General features: G+C 46.0%; 1 protein-coding gene across 13 annotated transcripts in view; it reads left to right on the top strand.

Moving 5' to 3' along the window:
• SLC24A1 (solute carrier family 24 member 1) overlaps positions 1–17,474 on the top strand; it is a 143,909-nt gene that overhangs the window by 16,852 nt on the left and 109,583 nt on the right. For 3 of the 13 annotated variants that reach the window (XM_056571719.1, XM_056571718.1, XM_056571715.1), the window contains exon 2: positions 11,776–11,834. The exons of 1 other annotated variant lie outside the window; for it this stretch is intronic. The gene's annotated coding sequence lies outside the window, so the exon portion shown is untranslated. Of the gene's footprint in view, positions 1–7,913; positions 8,027–11,775; positions 11,835–16,333; positions 16,602–17,474 lie in introns of all 13 variants that reach the window. 9 more of the 13 variants (XM_056571707.1, XM_056571720.1, XM_056571710.1 and 6 more) reach the window with 8 other exon arrangements.

Raw genomic sequence — 17,474 nt, 5'->3', positions numbered from 1 at the left:
TGGCCGCTTCAGGCCTACGACTATCCTTGCCGGATAAATTCGATGGGGACTCTAAGTTTTGCCGTGGCTTTCTTTCACAATGTTCTCTGCACTTGGAGATGATGTCGGACCAGTTTCCTACTGAAAGGTCTAAGGTGGCTTTCGTAGTCAGCCTTCTGTCTGGAAAAGCTCTGTCATGGGCCACACCGCTCTGGGACCGCAATGACCCCGTCACTGCCTCTGTACACTCCTTCTTCTCGGAAATTCGTAGTGTCTTTGAGGAAACTGCCCGAGCCTCCTCCGCTGAGACTGTCCTGCTGAACCTGGTCCAGGGTAATTCTTCCGTTGGCGAGTACGCCATACAATTCCGTACTCTTGCTTCTGAACTATCCTGGAATAATGAGGCCCTCTGCGCGACCTTTAAAAAAGGCCTATCCAGCAACATTAAAGATGTTCTGGCCGCACGAGAAATTCCTGCTAATCTACATGAACTCATTCATCTTGCCACTCGCATTGACATGCGTTTTTCCGAAAGGCGTCAGGAGCTCCGCCAGGATATGGACTTTGTTCGCACGAGGCATTTTCTCTCCCCGGCTCCTCTCTCCTCTGGTCCTCTGCAATCCGTTCCTGTGCCTCCCGCCGTGGAGGCTATGCAAGTTGACCGGTCTCGCCTGACACCTCAAGAGAGGACACGACGCCGCATGGAGAATCTCTGCCTGTACTGTGCCGGTACCGAACACTTCCTGAAGGATTGTCCTATCCGTCCTCCCCGCCTGGAAAGACGCACGCAGACTCCACACAAAAGTGAGACAGTCCTTGATGTCTACTCTGCTTCTCCACGTCTTACTGTGCCTGTGCGGATATCTGCATCTACCTTCTCCTTCTCTACTATGGCCTTCTTGGATTCCGGATCTGCAGGAAACTTTATTTTGGCCTCTCTCATCAACAGTTTCAACATCCCGGTAACCAGTCTCGCCAGGCCCCTCTACATCAATTGTGTTAACAATGAAAGATTGGACTGTACCATACGTTACCGCACGGAGCCCCTTCTAATGTGCATCGGACCTCATCAAGAAAAAATTGAGTTCTTGGTCCTCCCCAATTGCACTTCCGAAATTCTCCTTGGACTACCGTGGCTCCAACGCCATTCCCCAACCCTGGATTGGTCCACGGGGGAGATCAAGAGCTGGGGTACCTCTTGTTTCAAGGACTGCCTTAAACCGGTTCCCAGTACTCCCTGCCGTGACCCTGTGGTTCCCCCTGTAACCGGTCTCCCTAAGGCCTATATGGACTTTGCTGATGTGTTTTGCAAAAAACAAGCTGAGACTCTACCTCCTCACAGGCCTTATGACTGTCCTATTGACCTCCTCCCGGGCACTACTCCACCCCGGGGCAGAATTTATCCTCTGTCCGCCCCAGAGACTCTTGCTATGTCTGAGTACATCCAGGAAAATTTAAAAAAGGGGTTTATCCGCAAATCCTCCTCTCCTGCCGGAGCTGGATTTTTCTTTGTGTCCAAAAAAGATGGCTCCCTACGTCCTTGCATTGACTACCGCGGTCTTAATAAAATCACGGTAAAGAACCGCTACCCTCTACCTCTTATCTCTGAACTCTTTGATCGCCTCCAAGGTGCCCACATCTTTACCAAACTGGACTTAAGAGGTGCTTATAATCTCATCCGCATCAGGGAGGGGGATGAATGGAAAACGGCATTTAACACTAGAGATGGACACTTTGAGTATCTGGTCATGCCCTTTGGCCTGTGCAACGCCCCTGCCGTCTTCCAAGACTTTGTTAATGAAATTTTTCGTGATCTCTTATATTCCTGTGTTGTTGTGTATCTGGACGATATTCTGATTTTTTCTGCCAACCTAGAAGAACACCGCCAGCATGTCCGCATGGTTCTTCAGAGACTTCGTGACAATCAACTTTATGCCAAAATGGAGAAATGTCTGTTTGAATGTCAATCTCTTCCTTTCCTAGGATACTTGGTCTCTGGCCAGGGACTACAAATGGATCCAGACAAACTCTCTGCCGTCTTAGATTGGCCACGCCCCTCCGGACTCCGTGCTATCCAACGTTTTTTGGGGTTCGCCAATTATTACAGACAATTTATTCCACATTTTTCCACCATTGTGGCTCCTATCGTGGCTTTAACCAAGAAGAATGCCAATCCTAAGTCCTGGTCTCCTCAAGCGGAAGACGCCTTTAAACGGCTCAAGTCGGCCTTTTCTTCTGCTCCCGTGCTCTCCAGACCTGACCCATCTAAACCCTTCCTATTGGAGGTTGATGCCTCCTCAGTAGGAGCTGGAGCGGTTCTTCTACAAAAAAATTCTTCCGGGCATGCTGTTACCTGTGGTTTTTTTTCTAGGACCTTCTCTCCGGCGGAGAGGAACTACTCCATCGGGGATCGAGAGCTACTGGCCATTAAATTAGCACTTGAGGAATGGAGGCATCTGCTGGAGGGATCTAAATTTCCAGTTATTATTTACACCGATCACAAGAATCTCTCCTATCTCCAGTCTGCCCAACGGATGAATCCTCGCCAGGCCAGGTGGTCTCTGTTCTTTGCCCGGTTTAATTTTGAAATTCACTTTCGCCCTGCCGATAAGAACATCAGGGCCGATGCTCTCTCTCGTTCCTCGGATGCCTCGGAAGTAGAGCTCTCTCCGCAACACATCATTCCTCCTGACTGCCTGATCTCCACTTCTCCAGCCTCCATCAGGCAAACTCCTCCAGGGAAGACCTTCGTCTCTCCACGCCAACGCCTCGGAATCCTCAAATGGGGTCACTCCTCCCATCTCGCAGGCCATGCGGGCATCAAAAAATCCGTGCAACTCATCTCTCGTTTCTATTGGTGGCCGACTCTGGAGACGGATGTTGTTGATTTTGTGCGGGCCTGCACTGTCTGTGCCCGGGACAAGACTCCTCGCCAGAAGCCTGCTGGTCTCCTTCACCCTCTGCCTGTCCCCGAACAGCCTTGGTCTCTGATTGGTATGGACTTTATTACAGACTTACCCCCATCCCGTGGCAACACTGTTGTTTGGGTGGTCGTTGATCGATTTTCCAAGATGGCACATTTTATTCCTCTTCCTGGTCTTCCTTCAGCGCCTCAGTTGGCAAAACAATTTTTTGTACAAATTTTTCGTCTTCACGGGTTGCCCACGCAGATCGTCTCGGATAGAGGCGTCCAATTCGTGTCAAAATTCTGGAGGGCTCTCTGTAAACAACTCAAGATTAAATTAAACTTTTCTTCTGCTTATCATCCTCAATCCAATGGGCAAGTAGAAAGAATTAACCAGGTCCTGGGCGATTATTTACGGCATTTTGTTTCCTCCCGCCAGGATGACTGGGCAGATCTTCTACCATGGGCCGAATTCTCGTATAACTTCAGAGTCTCTGAATCTTCTTCCAAATCCCCATTTTTCGTGGTGTACGGCCGTCACCCTCTTCCCCCCCTCCCTACTCCCTTGCCCTCTGGTTTGCCCGCTGTGGATGAAATAACTCGTGATCTTTCCACCATATGGAAAGAGACCCAAAATTCTCTCTTACAGGCTTCATCACGCATGAAGAAGATTGCTGATAAGAAAAGAAGAGCTCCCCCCATTTTTTCTCCCGGAGACAAGGTATGGCTCTCCGCTAAATATGTCCGCTTCCGTGTTCCCAGCTACAAATTGGGACCACGCTATCTTGGTCCTTTCAAAGTTTTGTGCCAGATTAACCCTGTCTCTTACAAACTTCTTCTTCCTCCTTCTCTTCGTATTCCTAATGCCTTTCATGTCTCTCTTCTTAAACCACTCATCCTCAACCGTTTCTCTCCTAAACTTATTTCTCCCACTCCTGTCTCCGGTTCTTCGGACATCTTTTCTGTAAAGGAGATACTGGCCTCCAAAAAGGTCAGAGGGAAAACCTTTTTCCTGGTTGACTGGGAGGGCTGTGGTCCTGAAGAGAGATCCTGGGAACCTGAGGACAATATCCTAGATAAAAGTCTGGTCCTCAGGTTCTCAGGCTCAAAGAAGAGGGGGAGACCCAAGGGGGGGGGTACTGTTACGCCGAGCGCTCCGGGTCCCCGCTCCTCCCCGGAGCGCTCGCTACACTCTCGTTACTGCAGCGCCCCGGTCAGATCCACTGACCGGGTGCGCTGCGATACTGCCTCCAGCCGGGATGCGATTCGCGATGCGGGTGGCGCCCGCTCGCGATGCGCACCCCGGCTCCTGTACCTGACTCGCTCTCCGTCGGTCCTGTCCCGGCGCGCGCGGCCCCGCTCCTTAGGGCGCGCGCGCGCCGGGTCTCTGCGATTTAAAGGGCCACTGCGCCGCTGATTGGCGCAGTGGTTCTAATTAGTGTGTTCACCTGTGCACTCCATATATATACCTCACTTCCCCTGCACTCCCTCGCCGGATCTTGTTGCCCTTGTGCCTAGTGAAAGCGTTCCCTTGTGTGTTCCTAGCCTGTGTTCCAGACCTCCTGCCGTTGCCCCTGACTACGATCCTTGCTGCCTGCCCCGACCTTCTGCTACGTCCGACCTTGCTTCTGTCTACTCCCTTGTACCGCGCCTATCTTCAGCAGTCAGAGAAGTTGAGCCGTTGCTAGTGGATACGACCTGGTCACTACTGCCGCAGCAAGACCATCCCGCTTTGCGGCGGGCTCTGGTGAATACCAGTAGTGACTTAGAACCCGTCCACTAGCACGGTCCACGCCAATCCCTCTCTGGCACAGAGGATCCACCTCCTGCCAGCCGGCATCGTGACACTAAGCACAACTGCTTTGCGAAGGCACATGATGTCACATCACAAATGCCTATGGGATCAACACGTCAGTACAAGCAGCACACAAAGTCAAAGCCGCCATCCTCCTCCTGGTCCAGCATCTTCAGCCAGGTCAACCACTGCTGCCCTCCTTGCCCCCTCTCAACCATCCGCCTCTCCGTCTCTCGCCTTGAGCAGTTCCTGCTCATCTGCCCACAGTCAGGTGTCTGTCAAGGAGATGTTTGAGCGCAAGAAGACAATGTCTCAAAGTCCCCCCCTAGCCCGGTGTCTGACAGCTGGCTTGTCGGAACTGCTAACCCGCCAGCTTTTACCATACAAGCTGGTGGAGTCTGAGGCCTTTAAAAAATTTGTAGCCATTGGGACACCGCAGTGGAAGGTACCCGGACGAATTTTTTTTGCACAAAATGCAATCCCCAACCTTTACTCCAGTGTGCAAAAGGAAATTATGGCATGTTTAGCACACAGTGTAGGGGCAAGGGTCCATCTGACCACTGATACCTGGTCTGCAAAGCATGGTCAGGGCAGGTATATCACCTACACTGCACATTGGGTAAACCTGGTGACGGCTGCCAAGCATGGAATGCGTGGCTCTGCAGAGAAGTTGGTGACACCGCCACGACTTGCAGGCAGGCCTGCTGCCACCTCCTCTACTCCTCCTACTCCATCCTCTTCCATAACCTCCTCGGCCGAGTCCTCTTCCACTGCTGCGTCTTACTCCACATCACCGGCACCCCCCCAGCTCCCCAGGTGCTATTCCACATCCCGGATACGGCAGTGTCATGCCATCTTGGGGTTGACTTGCCTCAAAGCGGAGAGTCACACCGCACCAGCGCTCCTGTGGGCCCTGAACGCACAGGTGGACCAGTGGCTGACTCCGCACCAACTGGAGATCGGCAAGGTGGTTTGTGACAATGGAACAAATTTGTTGGCGGCATTGAGGTTGGGCAAGTTGACACATGTGCCGTGCATTGTACAACGCTTTGTGCTCAAGTACCCAGACTTACAGGATGTCCTGAAGCAGTCCAGGAAGGTGTGTGGCCATTTCAGGCGTTCCTACACGACCATGGAGTACTAACCATTACACAAAGGAATGCTTGTTGCGTGTGATTTTTTAACTTAAATTTTCAAAAGTAAAATACAGAGAGGGAAGAACTCTGTTTCTTTATTTGATGAAAAATTTTATTTAGAAAATAATTTCTTTGTCTGTTTCTCCGTTCTGCATTATAGAGCCTTCTGGACTCTTGGATATGTGCTTGTTCTTATATTTCAGCCATGTGTACATGCCTAATTTTTCTGGCCTCTGGTGCTGCACTTTTTCTGCTGCTGCAATTTTTCTGGCCGCTGCTTTCATCTTGATTTGATAAAAATTTTTATTTGGAAAAGGATTTCTCTGTGATTTCCGTCCGGCATCATAGAGTCTTCTGGACTTTCTGATAATTTAAACTTGAATTTTACAGAGTACTAACCATTACACCAAGGAACGCTTTTTGCGTGTCATTTTTAAACTTAAATTTTCAAAAATAAAATACAGAGAGGGATGAACTCTGTTTCTTTATTTGATGAAAATTTTTATTTAGAAAATAATTTCTTTGTCCGTTTCTCCGTCCTGCATTATAGAGTCTTCTGGACTCTTGAATATGCGCTTGTTCTTATTTTTCAGCCATGTGTTCATGCCTAATTTTTCTGGCCTCTGGTGCTGCACTTTTTATGCTGCCGCAATTTGTCTGGGCGCTGCTACAGCTGCGGCTGCAACAATACCAAATTTTTGAGCCATGTGTACATGCCTAATTTTTCTGGTACTCTCTGCTGACATCTCTGTCCATTTTAGCAACCGTGCATATTACATGTATGGTAAGGGTAGCATGGTGGCTCAGAGGTTAGCACTGCTGACTTGCAGTGGGTTCAAATCCCACTATGTGCTGCCTAAAGGGGGGCTCTAACTATGTGCTGCCTAAAGGGGGGCTCTAAATATGTGCTGCCTAATATGGGGGAATCTATATGCTGCATAATATGGGGGAATCTATGTGCTGCCTAAAGGGGGGATCTAAATATGTGCTGCCTAAAGGGAGCTCTATGTGTTGCCTAAAGGGAGGCTCTAACTATGTGCTGCCTAAAGGGGGGCTCTAACTATGTGCTGCCTAACATGGGGGAATCTATGTGCTGCCTAAAGGGGGGATCTAACTATGTGCTGCCTAAAGGGAGGCTCTAACTATGTGCTGCCTAATATGGGGGGATCTATGTGCTGGCTGTCTAAAGGGGGGATCTAACTATTTAGGAATGTTAGGTGATTTATGCCCTTTATGGATTAAAACCAGACTCTGCATCAACTATGTAATTTTCCATGGGAGTTTTGCCATGGATCCCACTCCGGCATGCCACAGTCCAGGTGTTAGTCCCCTTGAAACAACTTTTAAATCACTATTGGGGCCAGAAAGAGTCCCTGTGGGTTTTAAAATTCGCCTGCCCATTGAAGTCAATGGCGGTTCGCCCGGTTTGCGAACTTTTGTGGAAGTTTGCGTTCGCAGTTCGCGAACCGAAAATTTTATGTTCGCGACATCACTACTTATGAGCTGCTGAATTTGAGTTGTTCTTTTCTGTCTAAGTGCTCTCCGATGACACGTGTCTTGGGAACCGCCCAATTTAGAAGCAAATCCCCATAGCAAACCTCTTCTACTCTGTGCAGTTCCTGAGACAAGCAGAAATGTCAGCAGAGAGCACTGTTGCCAGACAGAAAACAACAACTCAAATTCAGCAGCTGAGAATTATTGAAAGGATTAAGATTTTTTTATAGATGTAATTTACAAATCTGTTTAACTTTCTGGAGCCAGTTGATATAAAAAAAATAAGTTTTTTCCTGGAATACCCCTTTAAGCAATGCAGCAATCAGCTCTGGAAGGATTTTAAGTAATGAACCTATATTTTTGTGTCCGGATAATACATTTTAGTATGAAGTTAAATATGAAGTTAATGATAAGGGGCGAGAATAAGGAGCCCTGAACCTGCTAACGGACACGTTGACAATTGCGGATTTATATTGGAGTAGTATGGGAATTTTAGTATGGAGGAGCCTGAGGACTGGTCGAACCTAATTTGATAAAGTATAAACCAGGGCATGCTGTAAAATGTTATAAAAATCTTGAAACTTAAAATGGCCTCTTATTGTAGGAGGCCATTGGCAGCCGCAGGCCAAAGAAGGAGCGGAAAGCTGGTGATTCAGTATGTAAGTTAAAATAACTAACGCAAAGCTGACTGACGCTGTGCTGTGACTGTGTGAACAGGTACTTATGAGAAATAGTTTTGTACTGTTGCAGTATGAAAATTGTACTAATTTTAAATGAATCTTGTATATGCCAAGTGGATTGAGAGCGAAGGAAATAAAGTAAAGCAGACCCCCGTAAGTGACTGTAACATAGATCATAACGAGGTATACTGGTGCGAATGGGTCTGACATCATAAAGGTATGTACTATTTTAGGAGCACCATCTGTGGTAAAGAAAATAATGCCCAATAAACCCAAGCAGCAGATCAGACATTTAGGGGTGGGGCACTGAGCAAAATGACAATGCATATTAAAGGGGTATTCCAGGGAAAAACCTTTTTTTTATATATATATCAACTGGCTCCAGAAAGTTAAACAGATTTGTAACTTACTTCTATTAAAAAATCTTAATCCTTTCAGTACTTATGAGCTTCTGAAGTTAAGGTTGTTCTTTTCTGTTTAAGTGCTCTATGATGACACGTGTCTCGGGAACCGCCCAGTTTAGCAGAGGTTTGCTATGGGGATTTGCTTCTAAACTGGGCGGTTTCTGAGACACGTGTCATCAGAGAGCACTTAGACAGAAAAGAACAACCTTAACTTCAGAAGCTCATAAGTACTGAAAGGATTAAGATTTGTTAATAGAAGTAATTTACAAATCTGTTTAACTTCTGGAGCCAATTGATATATAAAAAAAAGTTTTTTCCCTAATAACCCCTTTAAGATGGATGCATTTTTTAAGCCACCAAGGAATAGTATCAAAACCAGAACTAATAAACAAAACCTGGCTGAGAATGTGAGCAACAGTAGTGGAGGATCCAGATACTCAGTGTTACCGATTGATGGGGCTATAGAGGAGAGAGAGAGAGGAAAAGATGAAACGCACACGCTGGACTCCATTTATATGGCTGTACAAAGAAGTAATAAAGCTCTGGATCTGACAACCCAAATGGGGACAGTGAGCTCCAATACTGTCATTCTATTTCTGGTTTTAGAATTATCAGAATCCAGTACGGATCTTCTATGTGTTCTTTTTCAACATGGTCATGTGATCAAATGGTTTTAGTATTTATAAGTGTAATGGATCACTGTTTTATTACTCTATGACTAAGCGCTAACGCGGGAAACGCATCAGCGATATACGTGTAATTGCTACCTCCAATAAAGTTTACCCTTGGAACTTACCTGGATGCTGGATATTTCTTCTCTGTTCCTTCGTTGTGTGGCCGGGGGCGGAACCGGCCTATCCGAGCACGGGTGCTAACAGTCCGGAGGTGAGCTGTTTCCACTTGAATATTTGGTTCACTAACTATAATAATGCTATTCACTGTACCCACTAAATATAATACTGCCCCACACTGTACCCTAAATAAAATACTGCCCCACACTGTACCCTGAATATAATACTGCCATACACTGTACCCTCAATAAAATACTGCTATACACTGTACCCACTAAATATAATACTGCCCCACACTGTACCCTGAATATAATACTGCCACACACTGTACTCACTAAATATAATACTGCCATACACTGTACCCACTAAATATAATACTGCCACACACTGTACCCTGAATATAATACTGCCACATGCTGTACCCACTAAATATAATACTGCCATACACTGTATCCACTAAATATAATACTGCCACACACTGTACCCTGAATATAATACTGCCACATGCTGTACCCACTAAATATAATTCTGCCACACACTGTGCCCTGAATATAATGCTGCCACACACTGTACCCTGAATATAATGCTGCTCCACATTGTATCCACTGAATACAATACTGCCACACATGCATACACATCATATATACATATACACCCCTCTTATCCTCTGTGTCCTCATCACCCCCATAACCCCTGCCAAACCTCTCCTCATCATTACTATAACTCCCCCCCCCCACCTCTCCTCATCACTACTATAACCAGGGGGGGTTATGGGGGGTGATGAGGAGAGGTGCAGGGGGGGCACCTCTCATCACCCCCATAACACCCCCCTGCACCTCTCATCACCCCCATAACACCCCTGCACCTCTCATCACCCCCATAACACCCCCCTGCACCTCTCATCACACCCATAACACCCCTGCACCTCTCATCACACCCATAACACCCCCCCTGCACCTCTTATCACCCCCATAACACCCCTGCACCTTTTATCACCCCCATAACACCCCTGCACCTCTTATCACCCCCATAACACCCCTGCACCTCTTATGACCCCCATAACACCCCTGCACCTCTTATGACCCCCATAACACCCCTGCACCTCTTATGACCCCCATAACACCCGTGCAGCTCTTATGACCCCCATAACACCCGTGCACCTCTTATCACCCCCATAACACCCGTGCACCTCTTATCACCCCCATAACACCCCCTGCACCTCTTATCACCCCCATAACACCCCCCTGCACCTCTTATCACCCCCATAACACCCCTGCACCTCTTATCACCCCCATAACACCCCCCTGCACCTCCTATCACCCCAAAACACCCCCTGCACATCCTATCACCCCCATAACACCCCTGCACCTCTTATCACCCCCATAACACCCCCCCTGCACCTCTTATCACCCCCATAACACCCCCCCTGCACCTCTTATCACCCCCATAACACCCCCTGCACCTCTTATCACCCCCATAACACCCCCTGCACCTCTTATCACCCCCATAACACCCCCTGCACCTCTTATCACCCCCATAACACCCCCCTGCACCTCTTATCACCCCCATAACACCCCTGCACCTCTTATCACCCCCATAACACCCCCTGCACCTCTTATCACCCCCATAACACCCCCTGCACCTCTTATCACCCCCATAACACCCCCTGCACCTCTTATCACCCCCATAACACCCCCCTGCACCTCTTATCACCCCCATAACACCCCCTGCACCTCTTATCACCCCCATAACACCCCCCCCTGCACCTCTTAACACCCCCCCTGCACCTCTAATCACCCCCATAACACCCCTGCACCTCTTATCATCCCATAACACCCCCCTGCACCTCTTATCACCCCCATAACACCCCCCACACACACCTCTCATCACCATTGTAGTCCCCCAACCACCATACAATCCCCCGAACCCCCCCCCTGCGCCAGTTTACTTACCCTGCCGTGGATCGTTGCAGCGGCATGAGTCTGCTGCTTCTCCTGTCACTGCATGAGGAGGATGCTGGAGGTTTGCGTGGGGACGTAGGCAGGGACAGGTCAGGTGATTGGAGTAGACGTGCGTGCCTGCGCGGGGCACGTGTTGTCTCTACTCCCATCAGCCCCTGACCTGTCCGGTGCCGGCCCTGCTTTGTTTCTTAAGGGGCCCGTGCCCTACAAAAAGGTAATTTAATTGAAATGTGCGGGCCCCGAAGTGCCCCGTCGCTACTGGATGGACAAGCACCGGCTCTGCTCGGGGCCCCCAGCCAGCTCGGGGGCCCCAAGCAATTGTTTGGTTTGCCAGTCCGGTAGCGACGGGCCTGGGTAGTAATGCCAGGCTAAGGGGTGGGGAGGGTGGGTGTGGTTAGGAGTTATTACTTTTTTTGTAATTGTTGATTTCGATGTATGGAAATATATATAAATAAAGTATTAAAAAAATACCACATAAAGTCATGTGCTACACATAGTCTACTGTCTACCACATTAAGTCGTGCACATATTTCTATAATCACAATAGGGCTGTAGCATTTACCATAGTACCAGTCCACAAAAAGTTTATAATGTTTAATGTCTAATATTTTCTTGTGTCCACATGCCTAGGATGCTTTTTTTGGCCAGAAGGTATTCCTGTTAACCCACTGCACCTGTACAAAAATAAGGTAACATATGTATAATGTTGTCTGGCAATGCATAGAGTTCTGGTGAGAAGTGTGTCCACCAAGGGACCCCAGTAGCCAAGGCATTGGGTAAAAAGCCTCCAGCAGCCCAATCTGTTCAAGTTGTGTCTATTGTCATGTAAGATGTATTAGAGTCATACCCTTAAAACAGTTATAAGGTTAACAAGTCTTCATATAGTTCAGAGTGTGTATGGACATTTTATTCTACAAAGACTATGCATCCAATTGCTAATTTCAGACCTGGATATGGACGTTGTTTGAAATGCCCCAGGAACTGTCTGTAGCCCCTGTGGTCATTCCGGTCCTCCGCCCTCCAGGACTTGGCGTCGGGGGCAACTTCATCAAAGAGGGGGAGTTCGAGGTGGCCCAGTACGGGATGGTGTGTCCCCGTACATTTCTCCTGCCCAGTCAGGCAGAGTCCCTCCATGTCCCCTGGGCCCCCTTACAGTGTAACCCCTATTGTATATATGTTTGTATTACTAGTGTATTGTATTACTATTTTACTAGTGTACTGTTGCTTTAAATATTATACCATGTCCTTGTTACCCAGGAGGCATTAGTGACCAGGTGACCCCCAAGTGACCTATGGGATCCTTGCTAAACTCCCCTATAAAAACCAGGGGAATGGCTGCAATCTTTCTTTTCGAGCTCTTAGCTCTTGTTCCTGAGGTCCAGTTCAGTGAAGACGTCTCAGAGTGTGTTCAGAGCCTAAAGTCTGCAGCCACAAAGTCAGCTCAAGTATGCTCAAAGTCATCTTCATGTCAATTGTCAAGTCAGTCAAGTCAAGTCTTCTATATAGTCACCATGGCCTGCACTAAAGTATCTCTACATACTGTAAGTCCCAGCAAGCCTGCAAGGTCCTCCTGTGTCACTGGTAACCTCCTTGGGATATTGACTGTACTGCATATTGTCCGTAACTTGGCATCAGTGTCTTCATTACCCCCGTGCCTAGCCTAGGACCAGCGGTATTACATTCGGGTGGTTAAGGCTAAACCACGCCCTGGCATCACAACAAGAATGGGTTAATAACATCTGCCCCCAGGGTTACAACATCTGCCCTGCATTGCCCAACATCTGCCCAACATCTGCCCTGCATTGTACTCCGCTATACCACACATAAGTATTCAGACCCTTTACCCTGTGGTAGTGATTACAGCCTCCAGTCTTCTTGGGAATGAAGCCAAAGGTTTGCACTCTTGGATTGGGGATTTTCTACCATTCTTCTCACAGAGAAACCTTACAGGAAAATATCCAGCATATGACAAAGAAATCTAATATTTGGATATGTGCATTAAAACAAAACTTTTTAAAAATTAAATCATGCTCAGGCTTCCGGTATGACAACGTTTAAGGTAAACTACGAGACACAAGTTAGCATGCACGATGAAGTCGTTGTCATTGCTTTCTGCATGATTCTATGCAGTGTCAGGCTATATAATATAATAGGAAACAAAATTGTTCTAAAGAGAGAAAAATTTTTTCCCAGTTCTCCTGTTTATTTGCACACGGACTGCACATGCTGCATTTTGTATTTCCTTTGACTCACAGCTGGTACTATAGGATATCCTTTATCTATATAAATGCATGCAGTCTGCTTTTATACAATGTCACAACGTAATAGGATGTAGCCTGAAACTGCATAGACTACTGCAGAAAGCAATGACAGTGACTCCAATGTGCTTAAAGGAAATCTGCAGTAAATTAAACTATCCTGTGGATAGGGGATAAGTATCTGATAGCGGGGGGTTTGAATGCTGGGACCCCCCCCCCCCCATGATCTCCTGCATGGGGCCCGACTCTGCCGCAGCTCTCCCATGCAGGAGGCGTGCTGGCCGCAGCATGATACCGTGGCCGACACACCACCTCTATGTATGTTTATGGGAGAAGTGGGGATGCAACTTTCATGCCCTCCACCTCTCCTATAGAGCTGTATGGAGGGGGGCTTGTCCGTAGACTTCAGTGAGCTCGCTGCTACGCGCATTAGCCGGCGCACAGAGCGGCAATGTCGGGGCCCCATTCGGGAGATCGTGGGGGGCCCCAGCTCAGACCCCCCGCAATCAGTCAATTATCCCCTATCCTGTGGATAGGGGATAAATGTATTTCACTGCAGTTTTCCTTTAAGGTTTCTCGCAGTTTACTATGATCTCACAGTAAATTTTATTACACCAGCATAAAAACTTCCTCCAGTATTGCTACTTCAGCCTCCATTGCAATCCTCCTACTGGTGCCGGAGGGTGATGCTGTAGCTCAGACAAACGCTGTGACATATTAAGCCCCAGCTCAGTCTTCTTCCTGGTTCTGGGGCCCAATATCTCACACTGCCGCTTAGCCAATCACTGGCTAAGGTAGGATACAGCTGCGGCCAGCGATTGCATTTGTGAGGTACTGATGTGGTACAAAGATAACTTTAATGGGAGCTGTGCTGTAGTAAGTCTGCACCACAATTTCTTGTCTCCCTCTTTTTGCTATGTTTTAGATTTTCTTTGGTACTTCTGCCTCACTTTAACTGTCTTCTTTTTTCGCCTTTTCTCTTTTACTAATCTGTATTCTCTATCTTTACCTGGCTTTTAAAGCAGAACAACTGCTGCCAGTGGATGACTATACAGGTTGCTACCGTCTGTCTGGCACCCCGGCTCACCTCTGCTCCATGCATGGATTACTGTCGACCACAGCACGAAGCGGTGGCCAATACTACCCTCCATGTATCTCTTTGGTACACAAATGCTGTATGTCTGTCTCTCCCACAGAGATACATGGAGGGGCGTTCTGGCCACCACTTCGTGCTGTGGTCAACAGTAATTTGTGCATGAAGCGGAGGTCGCTCTGTGCATGCGGAGAGCTGGGATGCCAGGCAGAAGATTGAGGGGGGTCCCAGCAGTTGGACATCCTTATTCAGACACTTATCCCCTATCCACACAACCTTGTGAATAGGGGATAAGTACTTATGTACCGGAGTTCCCATTTAACCCCTTCTTGACCTATGACGTACCGATACGGCATGGGTCGGGTGAGGGATATATCAGCAACTGACATCTGCCGGTAATGACTGACATAGGAGCTGGCTCCGATGTCTGTCATTAAAATGGTTAAATTTTGTGATCAATAACGATCACGGCATTTAAACATTAAATGCAGGTAATCCCTGGGGTCTAGGGGACCCATCTGCAGCTCCGCAATGTAATCGCGAGCTGCAGATGGGTTACAGGGGAAGAATGGGGAAGCCCTTAGCAATCGAGCACCGATAGCATACATCAATGTAATGCAATAGCATTAGATTGATCTATGTAAGCCATTTAATGATGGCTTATGATTAGCCCTAAGGGGGGGGGGGGCTAATCATAAAAAAAGGTTTTATTAAACATATTAAAAAAAAATCCCATTGTTCAAATAAAACACTGTAAAAAATAAATAAATATATTTGGTATTGCCGCGTGCATAATTATGCGAACTATTAAATTGTGATGTTCTTGATGCTGCACGGTAAAAGGTATAAATGCAAAAAAATTTCAAACACCAAAATTGCAGATTTTTGGTGACATTCCATCCCAGAAATTTTTTTTAAAAAAGCGATCAAAATATATACACAAAAGTGGTACCATTAAAAACTCAGCTCATGGCACAAAAAATAAACTCTAACATTGCTTTGTAGATGGAAATATAAAAAAGTTATAGGGGTCAGAACATGGCATTAAACAACCTTTTTTTTTTTTTTTTTACTTTTTCAAGTTTTCATTTATTTTTATTTTTTTACCTTAAAACTAAACAAAAATTAACCAAGTTTGGTATAATTCTAATTGTACTGACCAGAAGAATAAATATAGCATATCAGATTTACCCTATTGTGAACCCTAGTAAAATGATTGCCCCACACAATTGTGCAATTCCATTTTTAATTTTCTTTTTTTTATTTTGCCTTACATATATTTTTTTCTGGCTCCGCAATACATTATATGATTTAAAAAAAAAAAAAAAAAAAAAGGGCCCCAATAAAAAGTAGAACTTGTCCCACAAAAAATAAGTGCAATAATACAACTTTGTCAGTGGAAAATAATTTTTTACGTTATGGGTCTTAGAATGTGGGGAGCAAAAAAAAAAATGTGAGGAAAAAATACATTATAATAATTGCTGGGTCATGAAGGGGTTAAAAGTTAAAAACTTGTGGATTCCTTAGACAATGCTCCTAAGTTTATGAGCACCATACTAGTAGAGGGCACTACATGCTCCTCTATATGATATATGACTAGTCACAGAAGAAATCCTGGACAATGTGAATGATTTCTCTGAATTCATGTTTCAGCTTGAGCATGCCATCTATATATGCAAAACTGATGCTAAAGTAAAACTTTTTGAATTGATCAGCGATGTAGATGCTGCTGGGAGAATGTGTCTGCATGTACAATCTTTAGATAAAACATGTATCCAAAGTTAGCATACAAATCATTTTACTAAACAAATTATTTCTCTTCATTCCTCCCACATAGAGCAGCTTCTCTCCTGGGAGCGAGGAAAGTAGTGTTGCTGTATAATCTCCTTAATACTGCAGGTATTAGTGTGGATTGGACTCTGCACTTGCAGTATGTCCTTCATACCTGACCCTCAGCAGACTTGAGCTGGTGCAGATTTGCTGGTGATGGGGACACTTATGTTGCCTTCCCCCAGTACACCTCTCCTCGCTTAAAAACATCATGTACCCTGAAGACTAAGGGGGCGAATGGTTCCCCCAACCTACTTGCTGGCTGCTGTCTTCAGGTAGGTTCCAGATGTTACAATAACTTCCCACCTAATACATTGGTCTATTATTAGATCTATTCTTTAGAGAGGGCATGACAAATATACATGACATATATCCTATTATAGATATTTGTAATGTGTTTATTACATTATAGCATATGTTCAATCTATATGTTTCGTATAGTATGACCCGTATACTGTCATGGTGATCATATAAAGCTCATATATTTATTGTATAGATTTAGCTGAGCTAAGCTTGTGATTTGTAATGGACACTGCTACATGATACTTTTACAATTGTACTGTTAAATTTTTTTCTGTTCATGTGCAACATTGACTTTAAAAAGATAATTTTTTAGGATCTTTATAATTCTTTTTTGGAAGCTACATTATTGTTTTGCCTTTAAAGTCCGGTAAATTTAGATGATGTTGCTATATATGTTTGCAACAAATAAGCTCAATTTAAAGATTCTGTTCAGATTAACAAAACTATGTGTATTAACTATGGATGTATCACTTAGATATACATGGAATCTTAGGTGTCACTTTTCCTTGAAGCTTTGACTGCGCTGACTTGTGGAATCATGAAGATCTTACAAATAAGATATTAATAGGAGACATTGCAAATGGGATAGAGTAGTTGAAGAGAATATGAATCAGCAGGCGTATTTGTCTTTAATGGTCCCAGCAACAGTAAACAAGTTGGTGCTGTCTATCCCCTTCCCAAACTCCAGAATGGAGGAGGAGGCCAGTAGGGAGTGTTCACACAGCGCATTTTACCAGAGAACAATCACATCTAGGCAGGGAGGAATACACTGCCCAACATAATGCATGCTGTGTTGGTCCTATTAAGTAATTTTACTTACATTACTGTAAGTATCAGAGATCATT

This window comes from Hyla sarda, chromosome 4, assembly GCF_029499605.1.
Source record: "Hyla sarda isolate aHylSar1 chromosome 4, aHylSar1.hap1, whole genome shotgun sequence".
Classification (NCBI taxonomy): Eukaryota; Metazoa; Chordata; class Amphibia; order Anura; family Hylidae; genus Hyla; species Hyla sarda.
This window is presented reverse-complemented; position numbering and strand designations above follow the sequence as displayed.